Source organism: Phyllostomus hastatus, unplaced genomic scaffold (genome assembly GCF_019186645.2).
Source record: "Phyllostomus hastatus isolate PE091 unplaced genomic scaffold, TTU_PhHast_1.1 phas_contig_661, whole genome shotgun sequence".
Taxonomy (NCBI): domain Eukaryota; kingdom Metazoa; phylum Chordata; class Mammalia; order Chiroptera; family Phyllostomidae; genus Phyllostomus; species Phyllostomus hastatus.
Window position 1 is genome coordinate 4,239 of NW_025333934.1, and position 15,721 is coordinate 19,959.

The 15,721-nt window shown below is 46.8% G+C and overlaps 1 long non-coding RNA gene across 1 annotated transcript; it reads left to right on the forward strand.

Moving 5' to 3' along the window:
- Positions 1–260: 260 nt before the first annotated feature.
- Positions 261–14,099, forward strand: LOC123825882. Its single transcript, XR_006786975.1, has 5 exons — positions 261–365; positions 676–774; positions 4,266–4,383; positions 4,939–5,031; positions 13,928–14,099. It is a non-coding gene; the product is annotated as an uncharacterized LOC123825882 (long non-coding RNA).
- Positions 14,100–15,721: the final 1,622 nt, after the last annotated feature.

Genomic DNA, 15,721 nt, shown 5'->3' on the forward strand with positions numbered 1-15,721 from the left:
GAAATGGGTCATTTCTAGTTTTTTTTTCCACAGTCACTTATGTCATCCAGCCTCCATAAAAATGTCTTATTTTAGTTACAAAGTATAGTGGGAAGGAGTCAGTTACCACTATTGAAAATATAACTCCCAGAGTTCCTGCCATAATCTTTATTATTATACTTCATTAAGAATCACTTATTCATATGTTGACTTGTTTATCTGTTATCAGAACTCATGTATATTAGAAGTTAGAAGTTGATTTCTTTTCTTTCTGTCTTTAAAGGAAATAACCCAATGAACATTCCAGCAGGAGGAATAACAGCAGATCAGCAGCCACCAAACTTGATTTCAGAATCAGCTCTTCCAACTTCTGTTGGGGTCACAAAGTAAGACCCATGTTTCATTTGGCTCCTGTTGAAGTGACAGTCATGAAAGTGGGCTGGAAATCATACAAAACTCCATTATTCTTTCTAAATGTGCAGCAGACAAAATAGTTTGGGTGGGCGCATGCTATTTTTCTTTTAAATTTAAATGTACAGCAGATAATAGATATGTTTTCAGTTTTGTTGTATATACGTCAACTGGCTCTTCTAAGTTAAATATTTTAAAAGTCTCGCACGGTTGAAGGCTTTACTTACATGAAGCGCATTTGAGTTACTTCAGTAGGTGGTTGAAGTGTTCTTGTTCTTCTCTCAGCACTATACCGACAGCAGCACCTCCTTCCAGCACTGGTGTTCGGAAAGGCTGGCATGAACATGTCACTGAGGACCTGCGGAGCCATCTAGTGCATAAACTGTATGTTCCTGACCTTACCCACTATTCACTCGTGACAGAAACATTTTGTGGCTAATGTCATTGTGACAATGTTGTGATTTCATCAGCGTCTGATTTAATTCCTGAGTGGTCCCAGGTGACAGTACCTTGGTAGCTGAAGGGGGTCACATCCTTGTTTCGAGAGCCACAGCCACTGCTGGTAGGCCAGAGAATCCTAGACCCTGTATCCCCACAGCAGGCATCATGGCTCTGCCCTGTAGGGGAGCATGAACTGTGACTCATGTCACAGCAGCCAGCACTCCCAATGTAGCCAGATATGTCCTCTGAGCTCTGAGATGCATGAGGGAACTGGGATTATTAACTCAGAAGCTTTCCTTCCTTTTATGGCTCAAGTTTACAGTTGTAGAGACCCCTGAGAGTTGAGGGTATTTGGGCCTAGTGAGTATAGATGGCATCATGCACTCAGTGAACATACAGGAAGTTAATAGTTAACTTTTTTGAGCTGGTTAACTTAAATTGAAGTCAAAGTTAACCAACTTGATTTCCTTTTAGTGTTTTTCTTCATTATTTTAATCAAAAATTTTTGTAGTAAGTCCTGACCGGTGTGGCTCAGTTGGTTGGGTGTGATCCCACAAAGTGAAAGGTCACCAGTTCAATTCATGGTCAGGGCACAAGCCTAGGTTGCAGGTTTGGTTCCCAGTCAGGGTGCATATGAGAGGAAACCAATTGATGTTTCTCTCCCTCTCTTTCTCCCACCTTTCTTCTTTCTCTAAAAATAAATAAATTTTTTAAAAAATTTTAAGTTTTGTAATAGTTAAAAAGTAGGAATTCAAAATCATATTATTATATATTTTTCAAATTTTTTAAAAGGAGGGGCAGAGAAGGAGAAAGGGAGAGAAATAATGTGACAGAGAAACATCGATTGGCTGCCTCTCATATGCACCCTGACTGGGAAAGTCAATACTCAGAAATCAAAGGCATTTTTGTACACCAACAATGAAACATCAGAAGCAGAAATCAAGAAAAAAATCCCATTTGATATAGCAACAAGAAAAATAAAATACCTAGGAATAAACCTAACCAAGGAGGTAAAAGACCTGTACTTACAAAACTACCCAACACTGAAGAAGGAAATCAAGGAAGACACAAACAAATGGAAACATATACCATGTTCATGGATCAGGAGAATTAACATCATCAAAATGTCCATACTCCCCAAAGCAATTTATAGATTCAGTGCAATACCTATTAAAGTACCAATGGCATATTTCACAGACATAGAACAAACACTTCAAAAATTTATATGTAACTGTAAACGACCCTGAATAGCTGCTGCAGTTTTGAGAGAGAAAAGCAAAGTAGGAGGGATCACAATACCTCATACCAAACTATATTACAAGGCCACTGTAATCCAAACAGCCTGGTACTGGCATAAAAACAGGCACATAGACCAGTGGAACAGAACAGAGAGCCCAGAAATAAACCCAAGTCTCTACAGTCAACTAATATTTGACAAAGGGGGCAGCAACATAAAATGGAGTAAAAATAGCCTCTTCAGCAAATGGTGTTGGGCAGCTGGACAGCTGCATGCAAAAAAAATGAAACTCAAGCACCAACTTATGCCATACACAAAAATAAATTCAAGGTGGATAAAAGATTTAAGTATAAGTTATAACACCATTAAAGTTGTAGAGGAGAACATAGGCAGGAAAATCTCAGATATTTCTTGCAACAACATTTTCACTGATATGTCCCCTAGAGCAAGGGGACATAAAGGAAAGAATAAACAAAGGGGATCTCATCAAAATAAAAAGCTTCTGTGTGGCTAAAGAAAACAGTATTAGAATAAAAAGAGAACCAGCCATATGGGAAAACATATTTGCCAATGATACCTCAGACAAGGGTTTAATCTCCAACATATACAAAGAACTTACACATCTCCACTCTAAGAAGACAAGCATCCCAATTAAAAAATGGGCAAAGGACTTGAACAGACACTTCTCCAAGGAGGATGCACAGAGGATCCAGAGACACATGAAAAGATGCTCAGTAGCACTAGCTATCAGAGAGATGCAAATTAAAACCACAATGAGATACCACTTCACACCAGTCAGAATGGCCATCATAAACAAAACAACAAACAACAAGTGTTGGAGAGGTTGTGGAGAAAAGGGAACCCTAGTGCACTGTTGGTGGGAATACAGATTGGTGCAGCCACTGTGGAAAACAGTATGGAATTTTGTCAAAAAATTGTTAAGTAGAACTGCCTTTATTCCCAGCAGTTCCACTGCTAGGATCATATCCTAAGAACCCTGAAACACCAATCCAAAAGAACCTATGCACCCCAGTGTTCATAACAGCACAATTTACAATAGCCTAGTGCTGGAAGCAACCTAGGTGCCCATCAGTAAATGAATGGATCAAAAAAACTATGGCACATTTACACAATGGAATTCTATGCAGCAGAAAGAAAAAAGGAGCTCCTACCCTTTGCGACAGTGTGGATGGAACTGGAAAGCATTATCCTAAGTGAAATAAGCCAGGTGGTGAAAGACAAATACCATATGATCTCACCTTTAACAGGAACCTAATCAACAAAACAAACAAACAAGCAAAATATAACCAAAGACACTGAAATGGAGAACAGGCTGACAATGACCAGAAGGGAGAGGGGAGAGAATTTCGGGGGGAAAGGGGAAGGGTTTGCAAGAACAAGTATAAATAACACATAGACAAAAACAAGGGGAGGGGGTGGAAACGGGAGGGAGGTGGGCTGGGATGGGAGTAAAAGGCAGAAAACTGTACTTGAACAACAATTAAAATAAAAAAATAGAAAAAGTATTTTTAAAGGGAGGGTAGAGAAGGAGAAAGGGAGAGAAATAATGTGAGAGAGTAACATCGATCGGCTGCCTCTCATATGCACCCCGACCATATTCCAAACATGTAGCCCAGGCATGTGACCTGACCAGGAATGGAACCAGCAACCTTTACATTTGTGGGACCACATCCACCCAGCTGAGCCACACCAGTTGGGGCACACAATCACGCTATTTTTTTCCTAAGATTTAGTTTATTTTTTAGAGAGAGGGGAAGGAAGGGAGAAAAACATCAATGTGTGGTTGCTTGCATGGCCCCAACTGGAGACCTGGCCCAAAACCCAGATATGTGCCCTTGCTGGGAATCAACCCACCAACCCTTTGGTTTGCAGGCTGGCACTCCGTCCACTGAGCCACACCAGCCAGGGCAAAATCATACTAGTCTTGAGACGACTGAGCATTTATTATTAATAGCAAAACATTGTTTTGGACTTACAGGTACATCAACAGGTTAGTGTTATCTGTAGGAAATGCTTCATTTGTGGACTCATATCCTAAATAAGAGAGATTGGGGATTTCTCTTAACAGTGTATGGCCCCCATAGGTATGTGACCTTCTCTTTCCATGTCATGTATAAAATGGCAAGATGCTGATGATGTATTGAAAGTGGGTTGATAGATTATGTTGTTTTTTCAGCGTCCAAGCCATCTTCCCAACACCTGACCCTGCAGCCCTGAAGGATCCCCGCATGGAGAACCTAGTGGCGTATGCTAAGAAAGTAGAAGGGGACATGTACGAGTCTGCCAATTGCCTGGTAGGTTGCTCGGCTATATGTGTTCCAGCCAGCACAATACCTATGGTAGACAGGACTGCATCTGTCTGGCTTACTTGTCTGGAAATAGGGAATGTGTTATTTGTGTAGACACATCACTTTGAGGTAGCTGACCAGAGAGAGTTAGCAGATAAGATATGAGGTCCCTTGCATAATTCTCTTACTACCATATCACCACGACAGTGGTAAATGAGGTATACAGAATTGCATTTTATCCATGAGTGTCGTCCATGTCCATGTGGATGTTGGTTATAATGCTTGTACTGTGTCATTGCCAGCACCAGTAAATATCCAAGTAGATGTTCAATTGTGGAATGAAATATAATGTGCATTTAGTATCTTCTGTTAAGTTCTGTAGTGTAACTAGGAATTCATCAAGAATTTGGGCCTTTGGTTTATTAGTTAGAAGTGTTGAATACTTACCTTTGCCAATGTATGTAATTAAAAAAGTTCATCCTCGTTTGTTAGAGCATACAAATCAGATCATTTGATTTTTGCAGTTTTGACTGTATAATATTATATATTATTGCTTTTTAGGATGAATACTATCACTTATTAACAGAGAAAATCGACAAGATACAGAAAGAACGAGAAGAAAAACGGAGGTCACGTTTACAGGAACAATCTTAGGTAACCAGCCAGCCTTACCAACCCCTGGGGCACAGCCCCCTGGGATTCCATAGTCACAACCTGTGAGACCTCCAAGTAAGGCCTTCATTTCATTCTCTTAGCCTGTTTGCTTATTTGTCCTGTGTTGGGGTGTGTTTCTAAGTATGTGGAATTAGGTTCTCAGGTAGCCCACAGTTTGGAGACTGATAGTGGTCATGACTTTGTGCATTCACTTAAGCTTGGACATGGAGCCTCTCTCATGGAGAGGCCCTTTAAAGGGTTTGCTAGCATCAGAGTGCACAGTGCTTTGGGACCTGTTGATTGGTTTTAAGTTTGAAGAACTCAATATAAAATTCCTTATTCCTAAATCAAGGATTATTTTAAATAACCATTTGTTTTCTGCCATTATAGATGGGCCCGGGCCCATCCCCTACTTTCACCTCTGCACTCCCCTCTCAGTTGTAGGTTTGATGGTGCCCACTTCCCAGCCTGCACAGGTCTCCATCAATGTGAAAAGATTCACTTTCCACTGAGGGAGCTGGAGCCAACTATTCCAGGAATAGGGACCCTGGGCCTTGAGTCTGTTCAGATGCTTTCTCAGTCTCTAACATCAGCAGACATGGGGCGGCAGTCCCCTCTCTTCCACGAACTTCTGGGGGTGTCTCGCCCATTCCTCTCTTTTAACACCTTTCATCCCCTACTGGCCCCCCGATCTGTCTCTTAACCTCAGACTCCTCTATCCCCCACCTGACAACATTGCCAGATTCATTGGCCCAGAGCCAGTGCCACCACCTGTCCCTCCCTAAGGAAACACGCCCACCACCCCACCCAACCTGGCAGTCATCTTCGACTCCTCTCCTCTCACACCCCACATTGAATCCACCAGCAAGTCCTGGTGGCTCCACCTTCAGAATCTCTTCTGCACTTGACCGCTGCTCACCTTCTCCATTACCACCCTAGGCAAGTGCCCATCGTCTCTCACCTGGGTGACAGGCACAGTGGGGGATGAAGGTGACTGTGGCCCCCAGGGTGCTTACAGGTGCCAGAAAGGACCCAGACACTGGACACAGCTAATATTCAGTGAGGCAGATGGAAGTTGGTGACCTTTGTTGAAAAGATCAGCACTGAAGTCACGTAGACCTGAGCTGGTAAGGTTCCTGAGCTCCAGTGAGCCCCGATTCCTGGGGAAGCCCCAGCACCATCAGGAGAGAGTCCCTGAGCCCATGCATGCAGCAAGACACAAGTAAAAAAATACATAATACATCTCAAACAATATTAAAACTGTTATTTAAATGTTTATAGATGTGTTTGACCAATATATTATTGAATTGATATTGGCTTTCTGTTGTTAGAGATTTTTCTTGACAAATCCTGAAAACAGGACTCTTCCGTGTGGGGAAGGGAGCCTCTTAATCAGTGTTTAAAAGGGGCAGTGGTATAATGTCATGGTTAAAATCAGGGCTTTCAAATTTAACCTGGGTTCTAAGTTTCTACTCCCTACCAGCTGTGTTGCTTTTGGGAGAGCCCCTTAATCATTTCCAGCCTCAGTTTCCTTATCCATAAAACGGAGCTGATAATACTCTTCCCCTGTTGTTACCCAAACACACTTTTAAAGAAAGGGTGATTGTTAAGACCAGTATGACTCTTCATCTAAAGGGTATCCAGTAGTATTTTTCAAATTTCTTAAAAATAATTTTATTTATTCATTTTTAGATAGAGGGTAAGAGAAGGTGAAAGAAAGGGAGGGAAACATCACTGTGTGGTTGCCTCTCGAGTGCCCCCTACTGGAGACCTGGCCTGCAACCCAGGCATGTGCTCTGACAGGGAATCAAACTGGCGACCCTTTAGTTCGCAGCCCTGCGCTCACTCCACTGAGCTACACCAGCCAGGGCTCCAGTAGTATTTTTAAAACACCTCACGTTTATTGAATACTTACTGTGTGCCGGGCAATTTTTAGAAAGTACTATTTCATTTAATCATCACACAGCCGTGGAACATGGGTTCTATTTATCATGCCAGTTTATGGAAGTGGCAACTGAGGCCCAGAGAGGTTAAGGAACTGGCTCATTGCCACACAGTCAATAAATGGCTGAGGCAGGGCTAATGTCCAGCTGTGTGGCTTCAGGGTCTGAGTGTTGACCACAGCCTCTCAAATAAAGGAGAAGCCATTGTTTAAGATAGACCCAGAGTCTAAGAGGGGTCTGGCAAGGCCATTGGGAAAGGCCAGCCCTGCAGGGTGGTCTAAAGAAACAGAACCCCACGTCCTTACTGACAAGCAGCTGACCTGGAGGAACAGCATTTTTCCTGTCTCTGCTAACAAATAGCATTAATAATAGTAATAATTGGACTTAACATCTTGAATGCTTGTGAGATGCCAGGTGCTATACCCTCTAACCCAGGATCTTTTGAAGTAGATGCTGTGTCTGTCCCCACTTTACAGATGAGGAAGCTAAGGCACAGAGAAACTAGGTCACTTGCCCACAGTGACACAGCTGTGATGAGCTGGCACTGGCCCCCACGTGGCTCCCCACTGGTGCTCCCACCCACCCTCACACCCACACAAACCAGCGTCAGACGGCAAGGCGCTTGGAGGGAGGCGGCTGCATATTTTGCCTTGCCCAGAAATGTCAGTGCGTCACCATCACACAAAGTCCTGGCTGTTTGCTCCTGTGGTTCCTGGGGTGCTCTTGACAAGTGTCCCCTCACGCAGGCTGAGGGGGAGGGGCAGGAATGGGAAGCAGGTTCAAAGCGCACAATTAAAATTCCTGAACAACTATGTGGGGTCCTTCTATTCCTCTCCTAAAAACATGCAGAACATTCTTGGTCTCCATATTGGGCTGGGGGCTGGGCTTTAAGCCTCTTGCTGCACCTTCTCTGGTCCCATGTGACCACAGAAGGGCTCCCAGCTGGAATTCTCTGTGTCCCAGAAACAGCCAGTCCTTCCCTCCTCCCCACCCAACTATGCTGCTTGGGATTCCTGGCGCTCCTCTGGGGGCAGGCATGGGTGTGGGCACCCAGGGGGAGCAAAGCCCAGGATACCCTGAGCAGGGGGCCTCCAAGGGGCTGCTGGCCCGGCCCTTCCTCTGCCACACGCCTGTCGAGTTTGGGCCTGGCAGGGTGTGTGCACGCATGTGCCTGTGTGTGCACACGTGTGACTCCTGGGAGGAGGGCAGCTCCAAGCTGTTAGTGGTCTCAGAAGATAAGGGAGACCCCTCAGCTGTAGAAGTGAGTCATAGAACTGGCCTTCCAAGGGGTGTGTGGCCTCCTGTCTTGATAGGGGGTCATCCTGATGGGGAGCCAAGAAGCAGATCAGAGAACCCTCATTTCCTAGCAAGGAAGGACCATAAGGAGGGACTCCCTCTCGGGTTCTCCACACTTCTAAGGGCCTGAGGGCAGTAAGGTATGGGGAGTGACTGCTTAACAGTCTCCTTCAGGAGTGATGAAAATGTTTCAGAACTAGATAAGGTGATGGTCACACCACATGGTGAATGCACTAAATGCCTCTGAGCTGTATGCTTTAAATAATTAGTTTGTGAATTTCGCTTCAATTTTTAGAAAAGGGAAAAGAGAACCACTGTAGCTGGTGCAGCCCAACCCATTCCCTTCCAGCCTGTTCTACCTAAGTAAACATCTGTGTGAGCTCTGACGCATTTCCACAAGATAATAGAAAATGTACTGATTGAAAAGTTAGAAAATATTTTGAAAATGTATGTAATAAACTGAAACATAAACACAAATATAGGGAAGCCCTTGGGCCCGGGGACCTGTGAGTACAGGGACCACACAATCACAGGGTCCATACAGCAGGCACCCGGGGTCCTCACTACATTTTGCTCCTCGTTTGCCTTCCCGCACAGGTGAGGTGGGTGGCTTTCTCCTTCTTTGTGAGTCAACATGAGGGTTAAAAGCACCCACTGCCAGGGGTGTGCAGCCACTCTGCCCGAGTTTAATCCGGGCACTGCAGCTCACTCTCTGGGTGATTGTAAGGAACTCAGTTTTCTCATCAGTAATGTGGGGACAATGATAATAGTCTCTGCTGACAGGGCTTTAGCCTGTTCTTTGGGATAGTGTCTGTAAAGTACAGGCTGCAGAGACTGGCAACAGCAGGGGTTTGCAAGCGGCTCATGATGGTTAGGCTGGCCCTGCTTGCCCAGTATGTGTTAGTGACCCCCGCCACCAAGCACAGAGCTCCAGGCCAGGGGGGACCCTTCAGAGGTCTTGCCAGCTCAGGACTCGCTGAGCCACACAGTAGCAAAAAGGCAGAGTGGGCTCGGTGACAGAGGTCCTCACGGAGGCCCCTGGAATGAGAGAGAGTTGGAGGTCTCCAGGAGGGAAATGAGGGGAGTGACCCATCCCTAAAATAGAAGAATGCAGAAGGCGCTGGTGGAATATGCCCCTCTCCCCATACGCTCTCCTCACCCTCGTTTCTCATAAACCCAGTGGACTTGGCTTTTCTCAGTAATGGATCCAGGAGTGTTTTTTTCATCAGGTCACAGAATGGGGGTCATTTTGCCCCTTCCCTCCACCTTCTTGGATTCCAGGAATTGGTCCAGAAGCTTTAAATCTAGTCAAAGAGATAAAGATGTTGGGGGGTTGTGGGAAGGGTGAAGGCGCATCTGGGTTATAGGGGCTGGAGGCCTGGCTTCTGTGGAGGTTGGGAGACTGCAGATCAAGAATTCCCCATGTGGCCAGGCCTGGCCTTCTGGCCCCGCCTTCCGGTCCCGCCCCTCAGGGTTATCTGCAAAGGAATGCAATCTGTAACCCCGCCTACGAGCCAGGCCCTGCTCCCCAAGCTCCTGAGTGCAGTAGGGGAACCTGGCTAGCATTGCCGCACCTTCCCCCACTGCCTCCCTACCCACTAGCCTCTGCAGGACTGCGGAGGCGCTGAGGACCCCCCTGCTCTCCATCTGTCAGCTAGACTGCAGTGCTGCAGGCTGATTGTTGGTGGTGGGGGAATGGGCTCAGTCAGGCAGAGAGATGAGGAGAGTCCCCTGAGGGGATGAACGTCTGCTCTTCTGCATTCCCTTGCGGGGTCTGTTAGCATCTTGGCAGGTGACTCTAGAGGGCAGGGCAGGTGGGTGGAATGTGTGCGCGTGTGTGTGGTGGGGGCGGGGGGGCTGGCACTGCTAAGGGGTGGAGGAAACAGGGTGGGTCTTGGCAGTGGGACTAGAAAACAAGATTCTCTCTGGAGCTGCCCACCGGCTGTTAAGCCTGAGGGGATGCAGAGGTGGGCACAGCCAGCAGGAGTGTGTCTGCCAAGGTGGGCCTCCAGGCTACCTAGGCTCCTGCTCCTCCCCTGCCAAGGCCCCACAGAAGGAGGCAGTTGGGAAAGAAGCCTGATTCTGCCAAAATCTGGCCCAGGGCCTGTTAGGCTCAGTGTGTGTTTCTGCTAATGAAAAATCTTTTCAAAGCACCAATTATGTCAACTCCTCTTGCACAAAAACCCTTCCAAGGCACCCCAGTGCTCTTAGGGTACCCCTAGCCCCAAATTTAACTCTTGTCCAACTCTTCAGCTTCCCGTCTCTCCTGAGCGCCAGCTGTACCAATTTCTACCTTCCAACCCAGGGCCTTTGCATGTGCTGATCCCTCTCCAGGAGCACGAGTCCCTCCCCTCTTCACCAGGTCAACAGCCTTGCGATTTAGCTGCTGGCTCTCAGTTTCCCAGGAAAGCCTTACCTGACTTCTCTGACCAGTCCTCTCAGCTTCCTTTTCCTTCTCAGTAAGTAACTCTTTTTACCCACTCCCCTATTCCTTGGGGATATGTTTCCAAACTCCTTTGATAATAATAATCATGTAAAAACCACTTTTTAAAATGCAGATTCCTGCCCTGGCTGGTGTGCACTCTGGATTGAGTACCAGACTGGGAAACGATGGGCTGCATGTTCGATTCCCAGTTGGGGCACAGGCCTGGGTTGTAGGTCAGGTCCTCATTAGGGGGAGTGTGAGGGGCAACCGCACATTAATGTTTCTCTTCCTTTCTTTCTCTCTCCCTTCTCCTCTCTCTAAAAATAAATAAATAAGTCTTTTTAAAAAAGTTTAAAATGCAGATTCCTGGGCCCCCTTTCAGCCTGTAGAATCAGAAACTCCAGGAGAGGGGTCTGGCACTCTTTAAGGAGCCCTTTGGATGATTCTGTCCATTACCGTGGGTGGTGGCTGATAGATGCTTGTATCCACCCCCCGCCCCCCCCACACACGGTCTTTTTCCCTGCAACTCTACCTCTAACACAGTGTCTGACACATGATAGGGCTCAAAACAGTATTTGTTAAACAAATGGATGACTGTAGAATGAATAGAATTAGTTCCAGCGACTAACTTTAATTCTATGCTGAGTGTATTTATTACCCTGACTACACATGGCCTGTAGAATCCAAAATGGGCTGATGTGTCCCGGGAAGTCTAGCTGAGAGTAAACAGGGTATTAATAAAACTCAAGCTGGGATGTGACACAGAGGTGAGTTGGGAAGGGGACCCTGCCTGTGCTGTGAACCAGAGCAGAGGGCAGAAGAGTTCTGGAAACCCTCCTGAAGTCGCTTAGCCCACCCCCTTCTCTGGGAAGGCACCTGCCCCCCAAAGCAGGTAGGGACAGAGGGACTGTTTACACCTGTGGGAGCTGAGGGCCCAGGGAGAGGACAGAGTAAAAACAACAACAACAACAATAACCATGGTAAATTAAGATGCTTAATGGTAATTAAGGCACCTCTGTAATTCTAGGCCCTGTTCTGAGATTACACACATTAGCTCATGCAATCTACTAGCTCTTTGGGCAAAGACAGTACCTCTCCTGCCCTGTACCCCCTTTCCCTCTGTTCCCTCCCCCTCAATTCTCACCAAGCATTAAACAATGAATTGGAACAGCTCTAGCCCTCCTTCCACCCTGCTGTGCCCTGGATTTCAAACAGCCCCCCATTCCCTGACAATCTCTACAAACAAGAACTGCAGGCATGCCTGCCCTTCACACCATTCTCTTGATTTTGGGGTTCTGAGAAACATCACTGCTACCCTCAAGTAGGTGGTAGGGGACTCCTCTGTCTGATGCAAGAGTGTAGGGGTGAGGAGAGGAAGGATTGGGGTGCAGCACAGGGAGCCAGCCCCACCCTGGCTCTCCTCCCTTCTGGCTTCCCACCCTGCAGCCAGCACCCACAAGGCTGCAGCTGGCAATTCAGGATTTTGAACTTGGCCCAATGCCTGCAAGGTTCATTTCTGAGGGGGCAGAGAATGGAAACAGAGGGTAGGAGGAGCCAGAGCTTTCCCCATGCCCTGCCCTGGCTGGGATGGACAGTATCTTTGAGATCAAAACCCAGCTGGCCCACACCCAGGCCTCTGGTGCATCCCTCCCCTTTGAGGAGGGAGGGGAGGGATGAGGATGCAAAATAGGGGTGGGTGGGAGAGGGCCCAAGTTGAGGGTGGCTTGCTCTGCAGTCACTGGGCCCCCAGTGAGTTACTATCAGGCCCCACCCCCCAGGAAACAAAGGACGTGTTTCAGGGCTGGGTGGGCTGTGCTGACAGTAAAATCTTGTTTGCCCGCTGCCCACACTCAGTAGGAATCGCCTGTGTGGCAGGGCTGCCACTTACGCCAATGCCCCTGCAGTTGGCTCCCTTTCCCTTTCCTGACTGCGCCTCTGTGTCCCTGGGGCATTGAGGGCCTTGGGATGGTGAGCTTTGGGACAGGGTAGGAGGGATCAGGCTGAGCCAGAGCACCTGGACTCTGCCAGGACAAAGGGGTAAAAAGCTCTGAAGTCTCTCCAGACTGCACATGGCCAACTGACTGATGCAAGGGTGGGGAGTGCGTAGACAGGCTGGAACTTGTTCCTGCCCAGGGCTCCCTGGAGCAGGCGTCCCCCTGAAACCAGGAATTCTCAGCCTGCTCTTGAGTGAGGCTCTTGGAAACAGTCTTAACTCTACCCTTCCCCTTTCCAAACCTGGCCCCCAGCTCCAGTGGGTCCGGAAAGGAAGCCCCCTGGAAGTTCTGGGTCCAGGACTTCAAAAGAAAACAGGCAGCAAAGCATTTCTTTGGCAAGGGGTACACCTGTGCTGGGGTTCTGTGGGTCCACCGGGGTGAGGTGCGTTCACATCCAGGAGGTCAGGGTGTTCCTGACTCAGGTTGGCTAGAGCAGGCTGGGCAGGGGAGGGGAGGGTGGGCTGGTGTTTTGGATTCTGACTTTGCCCTTGTGGTCTGTGGGTCTTAAGCAGAGCTGGCTTTGTGGGCATGTGGCCTGTGAAGTCCCAAAGGCTCTTGAGTTCAGAAAGGCCCTGCACTGTAGTTCGTGCTCTGCTAGAGCCATTTTGAAATTCATAACAATGTTGAACAAGGGGCTGTGCATTTTCACTTTGCACAGGACCTGGGTAATGATGGGGATTACATAACTGATCCTGGTCTTAACACCCGAGGAAAAAGTGGTGGCTCTAGAGTTTCTACTTGGGGGAAAAGCTTCTAAGTTAAAAGCTGGTTGGAAGTGAAAGCTGGGCAACTTGTCCTGAAGCCACACTTGAATAATAATAGTAATAATAATAATAACAAAGCAGCACACTCTTACAGTGCTAACTATGTGCTGGTCACTATTCTAAGTGCTTTATATGAATTAGCTCATTTAATCCTCATAATGTCTCTATATGGTCAGAACTATTATACCCCCATTTTACAGAAGGGGAAAACTGAGGCCGAGTGAGTGGCCTGATCATTCCTGGGCAGTTTGGCTCCACAGCCCTTCACCTTGTGCTGGAGCTCCCCTTCATTTACACTGGGTTGGCCAAAAAGTGTATATGGGTTTTTTTTTTTCTGTAAAAGACACATTTTTTCATTTTCACCAGTCTCTTTATTGATTTGGGTATTTTGTGCTATCTTTTCTATCTCCACATGGTATGATGTTGATTGTCCTCAATTAATGTCTCGACCGGATTGCTGTCAACTTCAACCAGTCTACCTGACTATGGAGCATCGTCTGGCAGGAAATCTCCAGCACAAAACTTCGCAAACAACTGTGACACGTTTGAGCAATTGCAGCACCCTCTCCAGACACTATACAATTTTGTGTGTGTTTCAGTTGTGTTTTTACCTTTCTTGAAATAATAAAGAATAATATGCCAAAAATGTTGCTTATTTTCTTCTACCTTCAATATTAAAATGGTTGCACAAGAACTCACCAATTTTGGTAAGTTTTATTTTAAATGCATGCTGAGATGACAGGTGTCACAACACAATCTAATAGAATTGTTTCAAATGAAGTTAAAGACAACTGAGCACTACTAGAGCCATCTTATGAAAAAAGACAAACGAACTTTTTGGCCAACCCAATATTTAAAGTTGGTTTCTCGTACACAACAGAGTTAGGTCTTGTGCTTTTATCCGTTTGGGCAGGCTCCCTTTTCTAGTTGGTGTACTGACACCATTCACATTTAATATCAGGATATAGTTGAATTAATATCTACCATGTTTGTAACTATTCTGTAGTCAGTGCAGCTGTTCTTCCTTTTTAAATCTTCCCTCTTCTCTGTTTTTAATTGTTTTCTGTTTTTTATTGTTTTATATGATTCCATTTTTTTATCCTCTCTTTGCCTATCAATTATACTTCCAAAATCTTTGTAGTGGTTGCCCTAGAGGTTTTACAATGTGCACTTACAACTAATCTAAGTCCACTTTCAAATAGCACTATCCTACTTCACAGAACCTTCCTAATTCCCCGCTCCTCTCCCTTACCCTATGGCTGCAATTCATTTCTCTGCAATCACCCAACACATTACTGCTGTTCTCTGTCATTTATTGCACTATTCATTTCCTGAGTCCTCACAAAGAAGTTGTGAAGTGGGGTTGTCCTCATCTCATTTTACAGGGGGTATCTATAAAGGCACAAATGTTTAACGAGTTGCCCAGGTCACAGCTATTAGGACCAGGCCCGCCCAGCAGGAGGTGAGCTTGAATCATCCTGAAGCCATCCCTCCTTCCCCCTCACCCCCCAGGCTGTGGAAAAATGGTCTTTCAAGAAGCTGATCCCTGATGCCAAAAATGTTGGAGACCGCTGATCTATTTTATGTCATCCAATGGAGCAAAAAATTTTAAGACTTTTATTATTTTATATGGTGTTTTCATTACCTGTTGTTCTGGTCAATGTATTATTATGGGAGGGGGGCGGCTTTGGAGGGGCCAATGGAGATGGGGAGCCAGCAAAAGAATTTGGGTTCTAGTCTCATCTGTTGACTCCTCCTCAAGTCCCCCCCCTCCCCAACTTAGAGTGCGAGAGAGGAGCCTGCGGTGCCTGTCCTGTGGTGTCAAGTACTCAGAGCTGGGCCATCCTATGCAGAAAAATGGGGGGCTGCTCTTCTAGAAGGTTAACACTCTGGCCTGTGTTGCAAAACCTCTCTGCCTCTGGATTTTCAGGCTGTTCCCTGGTGGCCCAGGGGTTGCCCCTCGGTCCTTGGAGAGAGGCCAGAGAGGGATTCTGGGGACCCTCCCTGCAGGAGCCAGACTTCCTGAGCCAGCTGGGCAGTGCCATTCTCTGGGGCGGACAGGAAAGAGCCACTTTCTGTTTGTGAACAGTGACCACACCCTGCTGGCATCCTTCCTTCCTCCGCCCTCCCTGAGCTGCGCCCCCTTGGCAGGGAGAAGGAACTTGGCCAAGGGTCCTGGGGGCAGGAGTGGGCAAGACTGTTCTCCCCAAGCTTATTGGGCTGATTTACCAGGCCAGAGGGGATCCCCCTGAAAGGGTTTCTGGAGTT